The following is a 15,237-nucleotide window of genomic DNA, read 5'->3' as shown; positions in this document are numbered from 1 at the left end:
CCTTGGGTGTGGATAGCATTTTCCATCACAAATCCTTTGTAGTTGTTTTTAATCACTGTATTGCTGAGAAGAGCTAGATCATTACAGTTGATCACTGAACACTAATCTTGCAAAACCTTTTAAATTTAATGTAATTAACATCCATTTTGTATATTCTATTTCTTATTATAAATTCCTCCCTACTGCAAAGATCTGAGAGAGAAACTATTCCTTGCTCTTCTAATTTCATAGTAAAACTTTAAATAACTAATAAATTCACTAATTTATTTCAGATTTCACTATTTTCCCCCCATTTTATATACAATGGTTTGATTCTGCTCACTTCATTCAGCATCAGTTCATGTAGTCTTTCTAAGTTTTCCTGAAATCTGCTTGTTCATTTCTTATAGCACAGTAGTATTCTATTACATTCATATACCAGTACTTGTTCAGGCATTCCCTAATTGATGGGCTTTCCCTTCATTTCCAATTCTTTGCTTCCACAAAAAGAGCTATTAGCTATAATTATTTTTTGTATATGGGTGTTCTTTTCCCTTTCTCATGATTTCTTTGAGTTACAGACTTAGTAACGTATTATTAGACCAAAGGGTATGCACAGTTTTATAGCCTTTGGGCACAATTCCAAATTGTTCTCTAGAGTCATTAGATCTATTTACAATGTCACCAATAGTGTATTCATGTGTCCCAGTTTCCCACATCTCCTCCTACATTTATCATTTTCTTTTTCTGTAGTATTAGTCAATCTGATAAATATGAGGTGGTAATTTAGAGTTGCTTTAATTTGCATTTATTTAATCAATAGTAATTTAGAACATTTTTATATGACTATGGATAACTTTAACTTCTTCATCTGAAACCTCATATTCTCCAATGGTTTAAGTTATGATTACTATTATAAGAAGTGGCAAGAAATGTTTAAAAATTTAATTTAATTTTTCAATAAATAAAAACTTACTTTAGATTCCTCCTACCTCCTACCCTAACTGAAAAATTAAAACAAAATCTTTATAACAAATATCCATAGTATAGTAGCACAAATTCCTGTATCGACCATGTCCAAATCTCTTCCTCTATCTTAATCAATGCCAATTAATTTAATGCCTCTAAGAATGCAAAACTTGGAAAAATATATGGGGAATTTAATTATTCAATTCACCAGAGTTGACCTCTAATTTTAAGAAGCTGTCAATTTTCAGTCTATTTAGATCTCTTAATTTCAGAATCATTTTGACCTTGTAGCTGATCTACTTAATTCTTCAGAAGGAGACCATTAAAAATAAATTTCTCCCTTTTTAATTTTCTTTTTAAAAGTTTTATTTTCTTTGTACACAGACATATTCATCACTTCCTTATATAAAAATGAGAGAATAAGAGATACTTCCTTAAGTGAAATGAATTATTTCTAAAGCTACTTGTTAATTTTCTTAGTTTTTTTCCCCCAAAATAATTCAAATTACATTGGCAATATGAGGCCTGATTTAACAATTAGTGGAGACTTTGGTGGTCTCAATAAAGTCACCTAAACTTTTTTTTATTCATCTAGGAAAAGCAAGTCATATTTCTGTACAAACCCAATGCAATCTATTATATTATAAAATACATGATATAATCTAACCCAAGGGATATTAGAGTATATGTTGAAAATACATTGAAGAATTAGAATTCTGAAGATTTATATCTATTTTGATATTGAAGAACATTAAAATTTTAAGTGTTTTGTGAGTAATTATGATTTTGGAGCTAGGTCTATTCTATTATCAGCACTGAATGGAGATGAAGGAATAGAGAAATAAAAATAGAAATTTGTCATTTACTGATTCAAAGAACATGTTTAAAAGACTAATATGTATTGGTCAGCCCAGTAGTTACTGGGGACATAGCTAGAAAGTAGTTGCTGCCTGCAGAAAAACAATATATCCACGCATAAGCCAATATAAATTTGAAGCAATTTTGTAGAATGGAGAAGGCATAAGGAGCTTGGGAAATAAGGAAAGACCTTATATAAGAGGCAACCTGGTGAAGGTTGCCGCTTCACCACTTCATTGAGATGAAGGCTGAAGGAAGCTTTCGAGTCTAAAATGGGGAGGTGAGAAGGGAGGAGTTTCGGGCTGGGGAATAGTCTCTACTAAGACAGAACATAGAATATAGTGTATGGTCCATAATAAACAGACCAGTCTGGTTACAATGTAGAGTAGGTGATGGGGAGTAATATGAAATTATTCTGGAAGAAGAGGACAAAGTCAGATTATAAATAATGATAAATAGAAGAGTTTGTATTTTATCCTCTTGGCATAGATTTTTGAGCAAGGAGATTGTATTTTCAAAGCTATACTATATGAATGGTAGTTTGGAGGCTGTGTAGAAGGTGCTTTGGGAAAAGGAAAGAGAGGCCAGAGATAGGGAGATCAATTAGGAGGCTTCAAGTGAGAGTTAATGAAAGCCTGAACTAGTGTGGCTGTAGTTTTAGAAAAAAGAAAATGACCAATGGGACAGATGTAATGGAAACAGGTTTAGAAAGCATCAGAAATTGATTTTTTAATAGGTGGTGAGGGTAAGTGGGGAGTTGGGAATGATTCTGAATTTTTGAACCTTGTTAACTTAAAAGAGTGACAATTGAATCCAAGAGAATGGACAATATCATTCAGAGAAAATGTAAAGAGGAAGCAAAAGCACCAAGATGCTTCCAGGCAAAGTAGGACAATACATGGATGATGATCCAGCTAAGGAGATTGAGAAGGACAAGCAGGAGGATAAGCAGAAGAGAAATCTGTCCTGAAAATTGAGGAATTATATAGTTTCCCCAGAAGTAGGATGGTCAATATTGTCAAAAGCTTCATAGAAATAAGGAAGGATGGAGATTGAGGAAAGGAAAAAAAAGTTATTAGATTTGGTAAATAAGAGATTATTGCTAAGAAGAGGGCAAATTCAGTAGAATAAAGTCAGAAGCCAGGTTGTAAGAGTTCAGATATATTTGTTTTGTGAAGGCAAGGCGTCCAGAGGTTTTTTTGTTTGTTTGTTTTTTTTTAATAGGAGTTCAGTTTTGAAAGGAAGCAAAAATATAAAATAGTTTGAGAGGATAGAAAGATCAAGTGAATTTTTTTTTAAAGGATAGGAGACACTTTAGCTTGTTTATGGGCAATAAGGAAGGAGCGAAATAAATTGAAAGAGATCAAAGCGAGGGCGTGTTTAAGGGAACATATGAGTGAAAAGGAAAAAGAGTACAAGAAAAGAAACTGGCCTTGGGGAGAGAATGTCACTGGAGCAAAGAAGAGGCATCCTTCTACCATTGGTAGATATTAGCAGGGACTATCCTTAGATAAAAATCTGTATATTGCTCAGGAATTAAACTGTTCTTCAACAAAATGTAGAAAAATTTTATAAAAATTAGGTTAGGATATTAGCAAACTTCTATAAAAATAGATTGAATTGCAAGTTGTAACTTTTATTTTTAAAACTTGAGGCATTTATACATTTAACATTTTTTGTGTTTGAATAATTTATATTATAATTTATAATGATTGAAAAGTATCTTTTGATTTCTTCAATATTCAAAAGATAGGTGATTTTGCTGGTAATGGATACTGCCCTCCACTGGAATTACAATCCCTCCACAGAAATGTTGTTTATGAGTTGTGGCCAAACATCTGCTGATAATTCCTTCTGGTTCTACCTAAGTTGGTCTTTGATTTAGACACACAATCCTGTTAACAAGTTTGACTTTTCAGTTTGGTAAAGCCTGTCCGAATTTAAGCTTGGTGAATTTGACTTCTGACTTATTTCTTCCTCAAAAGAATAGAATTGTAGGGACAGTATGTTGTCTCTTAAACATAATAGAAAGGAGAAGCTCATTTTACCTAGTATCTGCTTTGAGATTCTGAAATATTTGAGAAGCTGTAAAATGAAAGATAACATTGAAAAAGTGAAGAATTACTTGATATCTTTTCAAGTTTAGTAGAATTAGGAAATAAAGCATCCCCCCAAAAACCCCACCTGTGGCAAAATAGCATGTACAGTATTATTTTTTTCATCTAATAGTATTTTATTTTTTCCAATTACATGTAAAAATAGTTTTTTTTTTTAACATTATCTTTGTAAGATTTTGAGCTCCAAATTTTTCTCCCTTTTTCCCTTTCCCAAAACAGCATGTAATTTGATACAGGGTAAACATGTATAATCATGTTAAACCTATTTCCACATTAGTCATGTTGTGAAAGAAGACTCAGAACAAAAAGGGAAAAGCACAAAAAAGGAAAAAAACAGGAAAACAAAAAAAGAGTGAAAATAGTGTGCTTCAATATGTATTCAGACTCCATATTCTTTCTTTTGATGTGATTAGCATTTTCCATCATCAATCCTTTGAAATTATTTTGGATCATTGCATAAGTATATACAATAGTAAAGATAATTTTGAACTATATTATAGTATTCCTACTGTTATGCTCAATAACAAGGGAACTGAGGAAATATTCTATCAGATTTTTTTCTGTTTCTAAAATGCTATAATTCTATATATGATTTAGTGCACTATTAAGCTTTAATAGTGTAAACATAAATATAAATTTGACATATGAAAGCATAGCAGTTGTAATGCTTATTTTTAGCTACAAGATTCTTAATGTTAACTTTTCAAATTATTAATATGTCCATATGAATCTAGGTTAGCCATAAAATATCATTTTAAAGTAGTGACTTGGAAATTGCTGATACTATAATTACCAGACTTAGCTACATTTTGTATCTAGAGTAAAAAGTTAATGATTCAAGGAACATTGACTTCTGTTTGGCTGCTGTGTTCAAGGTCAGAGCCAATATCACAAGGGCATGACCACTTAAATATTTGCCTCTTTAGCATATTTTCTGTTGTATTGATGACTTCAAAAGCAATACTGTCCTAATTCATTGTAACTTGGTTAAGAAATTAAGGAAAGGAGTTTTGTTATATTCTCACAGGTTAAATTTTTGTTTTTGCTTTAATAAAATGAAGCTATAATTCATGCAAACAAATTGTAAAATAAAAATGATTTTAAAATATAAAATCTTATAGGGGAGGCAGTATGCAACAAAAATAGAAAAGAACCTTAATGACTTTTCTTTTGTTTGCCATGATTTCAAAGTTATTTTCTACCTTTAAACTCATGAGAACAATGAGTCTACTTTACTGATAAGTGCAAATGAGGTCATTCTTAACTGTTAAAGGAGAAACATAGTTCTCACTTCTAAACTCTTGGCAGATCAAGGCTTTGGATTTGACTTTTAAAGACCTGTCAAATGGTATAATTTCTTAGGAGAAATTTTGCTTATTTTGACAAAATTAAAATTATTTAAATAAAGTTATAGCTAATTTATTTAAGAAAATCAGTGTGATATAATGAATAGAGAGCTGACATGGTTTCAAGTATTTGCTCCAACACATATTGACTATGTGAGCAAACTATTTAACTTCTCAGACAATTTCTAAAACTTGAGGTTGTAGAGTAGATGTCAGTTTGGATTGGTAGAAGGAGCTTATTTACAAAAAGATCCCTATATCAGTTAAATGGAAGGTTCAGTTTCTCCTTCCCCCAAAGTTAATGTGTTTTAAAAGTAAATAATTATTTTGACAATATAGATATAATTGTGATTTATGCATTGTTTTCCACAAAATACTTAAATACTCTCTGTGATCTCATAAATCTTCAAAGTTGTAGACTGCAACTCATGCATGCATTCTCTTCCTGCCTTGACTCATGTTCACATCAAGTCAATAAGTCAAGTGAATAAACATTTATTTATTAAGCAAGCACTTACTATATATCAGGCATTGTGTTAAGTGATGCAACTTAACACAGTTGCAGCTTTCAATAAGCTCACAGTTTAATAGGGGAGACAACCTGCAAACAATTTTGTGCAAACAAGTTACATACAGACTAAAATGAAAATAATCTTAGAGGGAAGAGTGATCTGGGAAAGTGACTTCTTTTTTTTGAGGAAATCAGGTTTATGTGACTTATTCAGCTAAATATCTGAGATCAGATTTGAACTCAGGTCCTTTTGATGCCAAGGCCAGTGCTCTATCCAATTGCCACTTAGCTGCCTCTGGAAAAACTTCTTATAGGCAGTGAGATTATAGCCCTGAGATATGAAGGAAATTGGAGAAGCTAGAAGGGGAAGATGAGAAAGGAGAGCCTGGGGGATGTCATGAGAAAATACCTGAAGTTAGTAGTATCATGTTCAAGGATTAGCAAGAAGGCTGATAGCACCGAATCTCAAAATATTTGGATATTAGAATGCCTTGGGAAGCGGGGAAGTATAAAGTGTAAGACCAGAAAGATAGGAAGGGGCCAAGTTATTTTAAAATTCCAGAGAGTTTTATATTTGATCCAGGAGGCTATGCAGAGTTGATTGAATAAATATAGGTATTAAGTAGAGTGAAGAGTAACATAAACCTGGTTAGATCAGTTTGGCAACTGAGTAGAGGAAGGATTGAAGGTCTGAAGTCAGGAAGATTCCTCTCCTTGAATTCATATCTGGCTTTAGACACTAACTTTGGGCAAGTCACTTAATTCTGTTTACCTCGGTTTTCTCATCTGTAAAATGAGCTAGAGAAGGAAATAGCAAACCCATTCTAGTATCTTTGCCAAGGAAATTCCAAATAAGGTCACAAACAGTCAGAAATGATTGAAATGGCTGAACAACAACAACATGGGACATTCAGTGTGAAATATCCACTAAGTAGTTGATAATGAGGGACTGGAGTTCAATATTAAGACTGGTTAAATAAATCTGAAAATTATCTGTACAGAAAATAATTGAGCCTATGAGAACTGAAATAATCAACAACTAAGCAAGAATAAGAAAGAGAAGAGAGTTGCTGAAGCATTTAAAGTGCCCAGAAAAGATCGGAAGGAAGTACTCAAGGAGACACAAATAAAACACTTTTAAAACTAATGTGTTTAATGTATTACATACTTAAAAACAAACTGCAAAAGAGATTTGTGGTTCAGATTTTCTCTTTTTCTGTTCTTTGTATGTAGAGTTCATGTAGGTATTTGTCAAGCTGAAAATAGCAGAAATAAAATTTATTTTTAAAAAAAGGAATATTGAATATAAGAAACCAAAACTGAAATAAGAAACTGGAACATAGGAATAATGTGTAATTAGCCTAGAAAGATATATTCAAGCCAGACTGTGAAAGACTTTCATTACCAAAACAACGTTTGTATTTTATCCCACAAGTAGTAGGGAACTAGTCAAGTTTCCTGAATAGGAGAGTAATTTAGTTACACCTATGTTTTAGAATGATCAAATTGTGTGGAGGATAGACTGGCAAGGGGAGAGTTTGAAGCAGGAAGTTGAGGGAAAGATTATTACTGCAGAAGTTCAAGTGAGAGCTGATGAAGGTCTGAAATAGAGGGATGTTCATGTGAGTAGAGATCCCTTGAGAGATAAAATTAGCAACATTTAGGAATAGGTGGTGAGGAAGAGTAATTAGGTAGGGGTGACTGAAGTTGTATTATCTGAGTGACTGGGGAGATGGTGATTTCCTTGATAACAATATGGAAGTGAGAAGGATGGTTAGGTTTAAGGGAAGAAGGATGAGTAAGTTCTCTTTTGAACATAGCCTACTGGCTATAAAGGTGGAAATGTCTAAAGGCAGTTAGTTGGGCCTGAAACTCAGAAGAGAGATTAAAACTGGATATTTTAGTCTTCTGCACAGAGATAGTTTATTTCATGATATGTTGATGAGATTTCCAAGAAATAGAGAAGAGAAATGTAGAATCTGGAATACACCCTCACACAAGAGAATAGAGGATGAATGATGATGATCCAGAAAAAATACATTCAGACAATTAAGGGGAAAATCAGGAGAAAGCAGTATATATTTGTTAATTCAAATCTACTTGATACCAAGTTAGAGTAAGTCTGTTCCAAATTAATATCCTAACTCTTTCAGTAACAATAAAGCAGAAAACGTTTGCCCCGTTCAAATCCAGTCTCAAATACTATCTGTATGACTATGGGCAAGTCACTTAACTGGGATTAACCCCCCTCCTACCACCCCCTTCATAAGCTAATGCTATATAATAAAAAAAGGAGTGAACTAGAAATGAAGTCCAACTTTGTGGTTTACTGGTCTTGTGATCTTGGGATTCAGTCACCTTATCAGTAAAATGAGGCATTTGGACTCGCTGTTTTCTAGTTCCAACATTGTACACCAGGATGGTTTTGAGACCAAATCACAAGAGAGTGAGTTGAAGAAATTGGGGATGTTTAGCCTAAAAATAGAGAAGTTGGAGGTGAGGTGAATGGGTGGAAGGGCAGGACATTACTTTTTAGTTATTTGAAGGGTTGTCATGTGCAAGAGAGAAGAACTAAGAAAAATACCTGGAAGTTGAGGAGAGGCTGATTTAGATTTAGGGAACATTTCCCAATAACTAGTGATGCTCCAAAGTAGAATGAGCTGCCCTGGGGGGTACTGGATCTTCTCTCACTTGGAAGTCTTCAGGTAGAGGTTGCATTGCCAAATCATTTGGAGTGTTGTAAAGAATCTTGTTTGTGTATGGATTGGACTGAATGGCTTCTGAGGTTTCTATTTTTCTATTTACAACCCTGTGACTCCCATTCCTTTATGTGGGATATTCAACATTGATTGAGGGTTTTCTGCATGCTAAGCATCCATGCTGACACAAAAATAGTTACAAGGGATTACTTGATCTCCAGTGGACTCCAATGTTAGAGTGGAGATAAGACAAATACACAAATATAAACCAAAAGCAAAGCTAGATTCTAATTAGTGTGAATAATGGATCTCCTGCATTGTCTGATAGATTTGAATTTGCACTATTTGAAGTTATAATTATGTAAAATCACATAAAAGAGGGTACAAGTGCATAAGGGAGGCTGTTACTACAACTAACTCATGTTTACATGATGCTTTATGATTGAACAAGTGCTATTCCTATGAAATAGGATTTCCTTCCTATATTTGGAGGGAGATAAAAATGAAATGTTCGTAGTAACACTTTCATATTAGAAGGGGGCAAAACTGAATCTAGAGATCCAGGTTTCCTGACCTCTAGAATAGGGCCTTTTTAAAAAAACATCATGGAGTTTCATTTGCTATTGAAATGGATTCAATGGGGAAAAGGTCACTTCTGGCTGGCTGGCTGGCTGAGCAAAAATTGCACTTCTATTGTAAAAGGAAAGGAGTTGCTTCCTACTTTATTTTTGCTAACTAGATGCAAAAGTAAATTGTTTCTTTGCTGAAAATGCTGTCATAGTGTAAATGTAGTAAATTTTGAAATTATATAATGACTTGGTTTAAATTTTTTGTACCCTTCAATTTTTTTTTCCTAGTATAAAAACTGTGTTAGAGCTTCTCTAATTAGAGCTCTAGTTGATGGAAGGGAAAATAAAGAATTAATGACTTGGAGATTTGCAGAATATTGGCATCATTAATAGAATCGGAAAAGGTAGAATGATCCACCTAGTTTTCAATTCAATTTAATAAACATTTAAAAACTATTGCTTTGGGGTAGCTAGGTGGCTGTGGATAGAGTACCAGCCCTGAAGTCAGGAGGACCTGAATTCAAATTTGACTTCAGACACTTAACACTTCTGAGTTGTGTGACCCTGGGCAAGTCACTTAACCCAATTGCCTCAGCAAAACCAAACCAAACCAAAACAAAACCCCCCAAAATTATTGCTTTGTACTAGGCATTGTATTAAACATAGGGATACAAAGACAAAACAGTTCCTGTCTTCAAAGAACTTACATTGTATTGATTGGATATAGTGAGAAAAATATTTATTTGTCTCTCATATGACCAACTATTGAAATAGGACCTAGATTTTTGCAGCAGCCAGTAGGATATTCAGTCTCTGAAGGATAATAATGATTAGAATCCATGTAGATGGAGATGTACTGTACTCTACTTTGGTATGGGTAGAAATAAATTCATTGATTACATGTCCAATGCTGGGCAAATCAGAAGTAAATGATATAATCAAATATACATCCCTTTCCCCTCATTAGAATAGGCCTACCTTTCATTGTAGTATCTATTATCTCTCATTAATTATTAGTCAATTAGAGTTGATTGCTACCCTTAGGAACATCCAATCTTCCAAAGGTGGATAAACTGTAAGTCCATTGCTGGGATTGTCTTTGGCATTCAAGACAAAGGTCATTGTTCCCTTTTACTGGTAATATGCTAGCATTATTAATAAGTCTTAGACCTTCTAAATGCCAAAATAGAATGTCCCTGAGTAAGTAAATAAAATATAATCTGAGGAGGGAGAGAACATTAACAATTTAAAGGGGACTTAAGTGATGGACACTGAATTGAGTCTTAAAGAAGATGAAGAATTTTGTTTTTCCTTCCCTTCTTTCTTTCCTTCCTCCTTCCCTCCCCTATTCCCTTCTCCCTTCCCTTCCTTCCCTTGCCTTCCTTCCCTTCCTCCTTCCTTTCCTTTCCCCTTCCCTTCCCTTCCTTCCCCTTTCCCTTCCTTTTCCTTCCCTTCTCCTCCCCCTTCCTTTCCTCCTTCTCTTTTCCCTCCCCTTTCCCTTCCCCCTTTCCCTTCCCTTCTCTTTCCCTTTCCTTCTTTTTTTCTTTTTTCTTTTTGGTGAGACATGTAGGGTTAAGTGACTTGCTCAGGGTTACACAGCTAATAAATGTTCCATCTAGCTGCCCCAAGATGAGGAATTATGACAGGTGGAGGTGAGGAAGGAGGGCATTTTAAGTTTGAGGGACAGCCTGTGCAAAGGGAAAAGGATGAGAGATAAGGTGCTGAATCTGAAAGGTAGCAAACTGGCCAGTTTGATAGAAATGTAAGGTATGTGACAGGAATGAATAGCATGTAAATCTGGGAGCCAGATTGTGAAGGGCATTAAATGTCATAATTTGTTGTTGTTGTTTTTTTGTCCTGAAAGTTAGAGGAAATCATGGAATATTCTTGAACAATGTCAGATATATGTTTAAGAATTATTGTTTCGTTAGCTGGATGGAGAATGGAATGGAAAAGGAGAAAGAATGGAAGCAGAGAAACAATTTAGGGGGATGTTGCCCCTATTGCATATGGGAAATGAAGGAGAAAGAAGAGGGGAGGAAGACTTCAGGGTTGCAAGTCTGGGATCCTGGAAAGATGATGAATTAATATCCCATTTTTTCCATGTTCTCTCCATTTGTCACTTTCCCTTTCTACAATATTAGGTAACCTGATAGATATAGAATGATAAGTCAAGATTGTTTTAATTTACATTTTTCTAATCAATAATGATTTAGATGATTTTTCATTTTTGAACTTTTAAAAAATATTACTATAAATTGTTTTGATTTCTTCGCTGGAAAACTCCATATCCTTTGTTTATTTGTCAATTGGGGAATGACTTGTATTTTTATAGATTTGACAAAGCCCTTTATACGTTTTCAATAGGAGACCTTTATCTGATGAACAGTCTATAAAAGCAAAGTGCTTCTTAACCTAGCCCTCTCCTATCTTTCCAGTCTTCTAATACCTTCATTCCCAACATGTATTCTTCAATCCAGTGATACTGGTGTCATCTGGTTGTTTGACAGATATTACATCTTTTGGCTCCCAGCATTTTCTCTGGCTATCTTTCATGCCTGGAATGTTGTCCTACTTAGCTTTCTGGTTTCTTTTAAATCCTAACTAAAGTTCCTTCTTTTACAGGAGGCCTCCTCCATTCTCCTTTTGTTCTTTTGCCATCCTTCTGATAATTGTTTCCTAATTGTCCTGCTTGTTTTTATATTTTTGTATGTTGTCTCCCCCATTATATTTTGAGCTCCTTGGGGGTACGATTGTCTTTCGCCTCTTTTTTGTATCTCCAGCATTTAGTACAGTGCCATAAACATTTGTTATTGTTGTTATTTAATCACATCTGACACGCCATGATTCCATTTAGGGTTTTCTTGGCAAAAATGTTGGAGTGGTTTAGCATTCCCTCCTCCAACTCATTTTACAGATAAGGAAACTGAGACAAATGACATGGGTCACATAGCCATTAGTAGATGTCTGAAGCCAGATTTAAACTCAGGAAGATGATTCTTCCTTACTCCAGGTTTTGCACCTCATCCACTGTGTCACTTAGCTGCTTGATTGGAATATAGTAGGTACTTAATACATTTTTATTTTTTGATTGAAAGAGAGAATCTAAAAGAAGTAGTCTTTGAATTGAGCTTTAGAAGGGAAGCACCTAAGGTAGCAGGAATGTGCAAAGGAGACACAGGATCAGCCAGCACAGGTGAAAGGAGACACAGGAGAGGGAGCAGCATTATGAAAACCCTGAGATAATAGAATATTCAGGAAGAATTAGTGTAGTTAACTGTGTAAATTGATTCATAAAGGTCTGTTAGGGAAAAGCCTAAGAAGTAAATGTTGAATTTGGAAGTTTAGAGATTATTGGTAACCTTGGAGAAAACAATTCCAGTCAACTGTTGAGTTGGAAGTCAAATTTTGAGAATTGATGACATCGAGAAGAGAAGTAAAAGCAACCAAAGCAGACAGTTCTTTCCTTCTCCTTTTCATCCCCTAAATTTGGTTGGAAAATGGATGTGAGATATAGGATAGATTAAAGGGATGGGAGGGTGAAATGAAATTTATTTGAAAGAATATGTAAATATAAAATGATTTTGTGAGTACTGAAGCAATGATTCAATGGGGAAAGGTAAGATTAGAGAAAGGAGGAATAGTCAAAGGGACAAATTGGGAGAGGAAATGTGAGGGGATCAACCAATTAATCAATTAGTCATTAAGTACCTATTTTTTGCTGGCACTATTGATATAGGGGATACAAACATAAAAAGTGAAATAATCTTTAATCTCAAGAATTTTATATTTTAATGGAGGAGAAAAGTACATATTATATATAAACATATACAATGTAAATAAAATAAAATGTGAAGTAGTTTGGGAAAGGGAATCAGGTAAAGTATTATGCAGTAGAAGATGTTTTTTAAAGGAAAATAGTTATTATGTAAGGATTCAATAAATTCCAGGCATGTGGACATGTGCAAAGGCACAGAGATTTATCCAATGTTGTGTGGAAGAAAGAGAGAAAAAGCTTGTTTATTTGAATTTCACAATATGGGAGAGAGAGTATTGTCCAAAGTGGCCTCAAAGACAGGTTGAGACTAGGTTGTGAATGGCTTTAAAAGGTAACTGGAAGAGTTAATATTCTATCCTGGAGGCAATAGGAAGCCAATGAAGTTGATTGAATAGGGTTCTCACATGGTCAGATCTGCCTTAAGGAAAATTACTTTGGCAGCAGTGTGTTAGTAGAGTTGGTATTTGAGACTGGGAGACCAATTAAAAGGCTGTTGCAATAATTTAGGTGAAAGGCGATGAAGGCTTGGACTTAGGTGGTAGGGATGGGAAGGGTTGGGATGAGATAAAGGGCACAATTAAAAGAGTTGGCTTTGGCAAGAAGAGCTACCTATTCATCAGAGACTGGAACAAAGGAGGAGAGACTGGGGGATGATGTAAAGTTTTGTGGTTTGGAATAGATGAGAAAAGGGAGTTCATGACAGATGGCCTTGATTTCCCCATAAAAGGCTCTTCATAATTTGTGGGAAAGAGGTGCATAATTTTTGATATGACAGTTTTGAGATGCTGATGGGATAACCAGGTTAAATGTTTAATAGTTGGAAAGGCGAGTTAGGGGCTCTCATTGAAGAAGCTATGGCTAAAGACAAAAAGTTGAGTGTTTGCATAGAAGTGATATTCAAAGGAATGAAAGCTTTGAGAGACAAAATGTAAAAAAGAGTAGAGAAAATGGTGGAGGACAGAAATTTGGAAGATATCTGCATTTAGAAACAAGAGAAGACAAAGAACTTGTGGAGTAACCAAGAAATAACACTTTAAGAACTGAAGGACTACCATGTCTGTGTCTAATGTGTAAGGATGAAGAGAATACTAAGAATATTAAGGGAGAATATTCAGAGCTGTCAAATGCTTCTGAGAAGCTGAGGAGATGAAGACTAAGAAAAAGATACTGAGTTATGTAAAAAGCAAGCCATCCACTGATGATCTTAAAAATTGCAACTTGTTAAGTCAATAGAAATGAAAAGACTGATCAGAAGTATTTGAAGGTTGGGGCGTAGTAATTGAGGGGGTTAGTTTTTTATCCATACTTTACATATTCACAAATATTCCTTTAAGGTATGGATTACTAAACTATGTTTTTCTCATGAAATAGAATCACTAAGAGGCTGAGATCAGTTTACTTTCCCTAGTTGATAAGGATTAGTCAACCAATAACCAAGTCAGGTCCCTTGATTCCAAATGCAGCCTTATTTTGCCTCTGTTACTAAAATTTGCAAGCTACTATGCTTTTGAATCACTTGTTGACAAAGAAGTAAGCCTGTGCATTGACATTTTGATTTTTAATTTGGGAAAAAATTTTATTTTTAAGGTTTCGGGAGTGGTTTAAGTCCATAGTATGAGGTCTTTAAGGAATATAACTTGTTTAATGATAACTATAGGAAGGAAAATTTCTAATTTTTTTACTTTTAAAACAAGAATAACTATCCAAATCTATTTGCAGAGATGTACTCTGAAAAGTCTCTAGACCTCTAGATTTATTAGGATGGATTGGATAGGTCAGCTGCATGCTTAGTAAAAAAGCCATCATGCTACTATAGTGGCAAAATGCCTGTTAAGTAGATTCCTCTTGACTTGTGATATAGACAGGGCCTGAAAATAAATTCTTTATGTTTCAAATATGATTAATTTTTTCTAGAACAATGAGGTACCATAACAAAGTAGTACATTGGAATATTATTTGAGGAAATATAATGTACTTTTTCTGAAGAAGAAATTTTATTTCACACAAATCATTATTTCAAAGTATGTTTGAGTTTAAAGTAGTTTAAAGTTAATCTTATCCAACTTGCTCATTTTTTTTTTGTTTAAAAATAGATTTAATTTTATCATTTTCAATGAACAAAATCCAGTTTTTTCTCTCTACTGCTTTCCTTTCATTGGAAAAGAAAAGAAAAACAAAACTCTTCCAACAAATATGCATAGTCAAAATAAATTCCTACATTGGCCATGTTCCATATGTGTTCCATATACATACATACACACAAATGGACATGCATACTCACATACATACAAATACACATATATATTATTTCTGTACCCTGATTCTGCTACCTCCCTCTGAGAAGGTTGATAGCATGCTTTATTTTTTTATTTAAAAAATTTTTTTTATTATAATAACTTTTTATTGACAGA

General features: G+C 34.1%; 1 protein-coding gene across 1 annotated transcript in view; it reads left to right on the top strand.

Annotated features, from left to right (window-relative positions):
* ITPR2 (inositol 1,4,5-trisphosphate receptor type 2) overlaps positions 1-15,237 on the top strand; it is a 503,649-nt gene that overhangs the window by 30,806 nt on the left and 457,606 nt on the right. The gene's annotated exons all lie outside the window — the stretch shown is intronic.

This window comes from Sarcophilus harrisii, chromosome 5 (genome assembly GCF_902635505.1).
Source record: "Sarcophilus harrisii chromosome 5, mSarHar1.11, whole genome shotgun sequence".
NCBI lineage: Eukaryota > Metazoa > Chordata > Mammalia > Dasyuromorphia > Dasyuridae > Sarcophilus > Sarcophilus harrisii.
The sequence above is the reverse complement of the archived record's forward strand: the minus strand, read 5'-3'. Positions and strand labels throughout refer to the sequence as shown.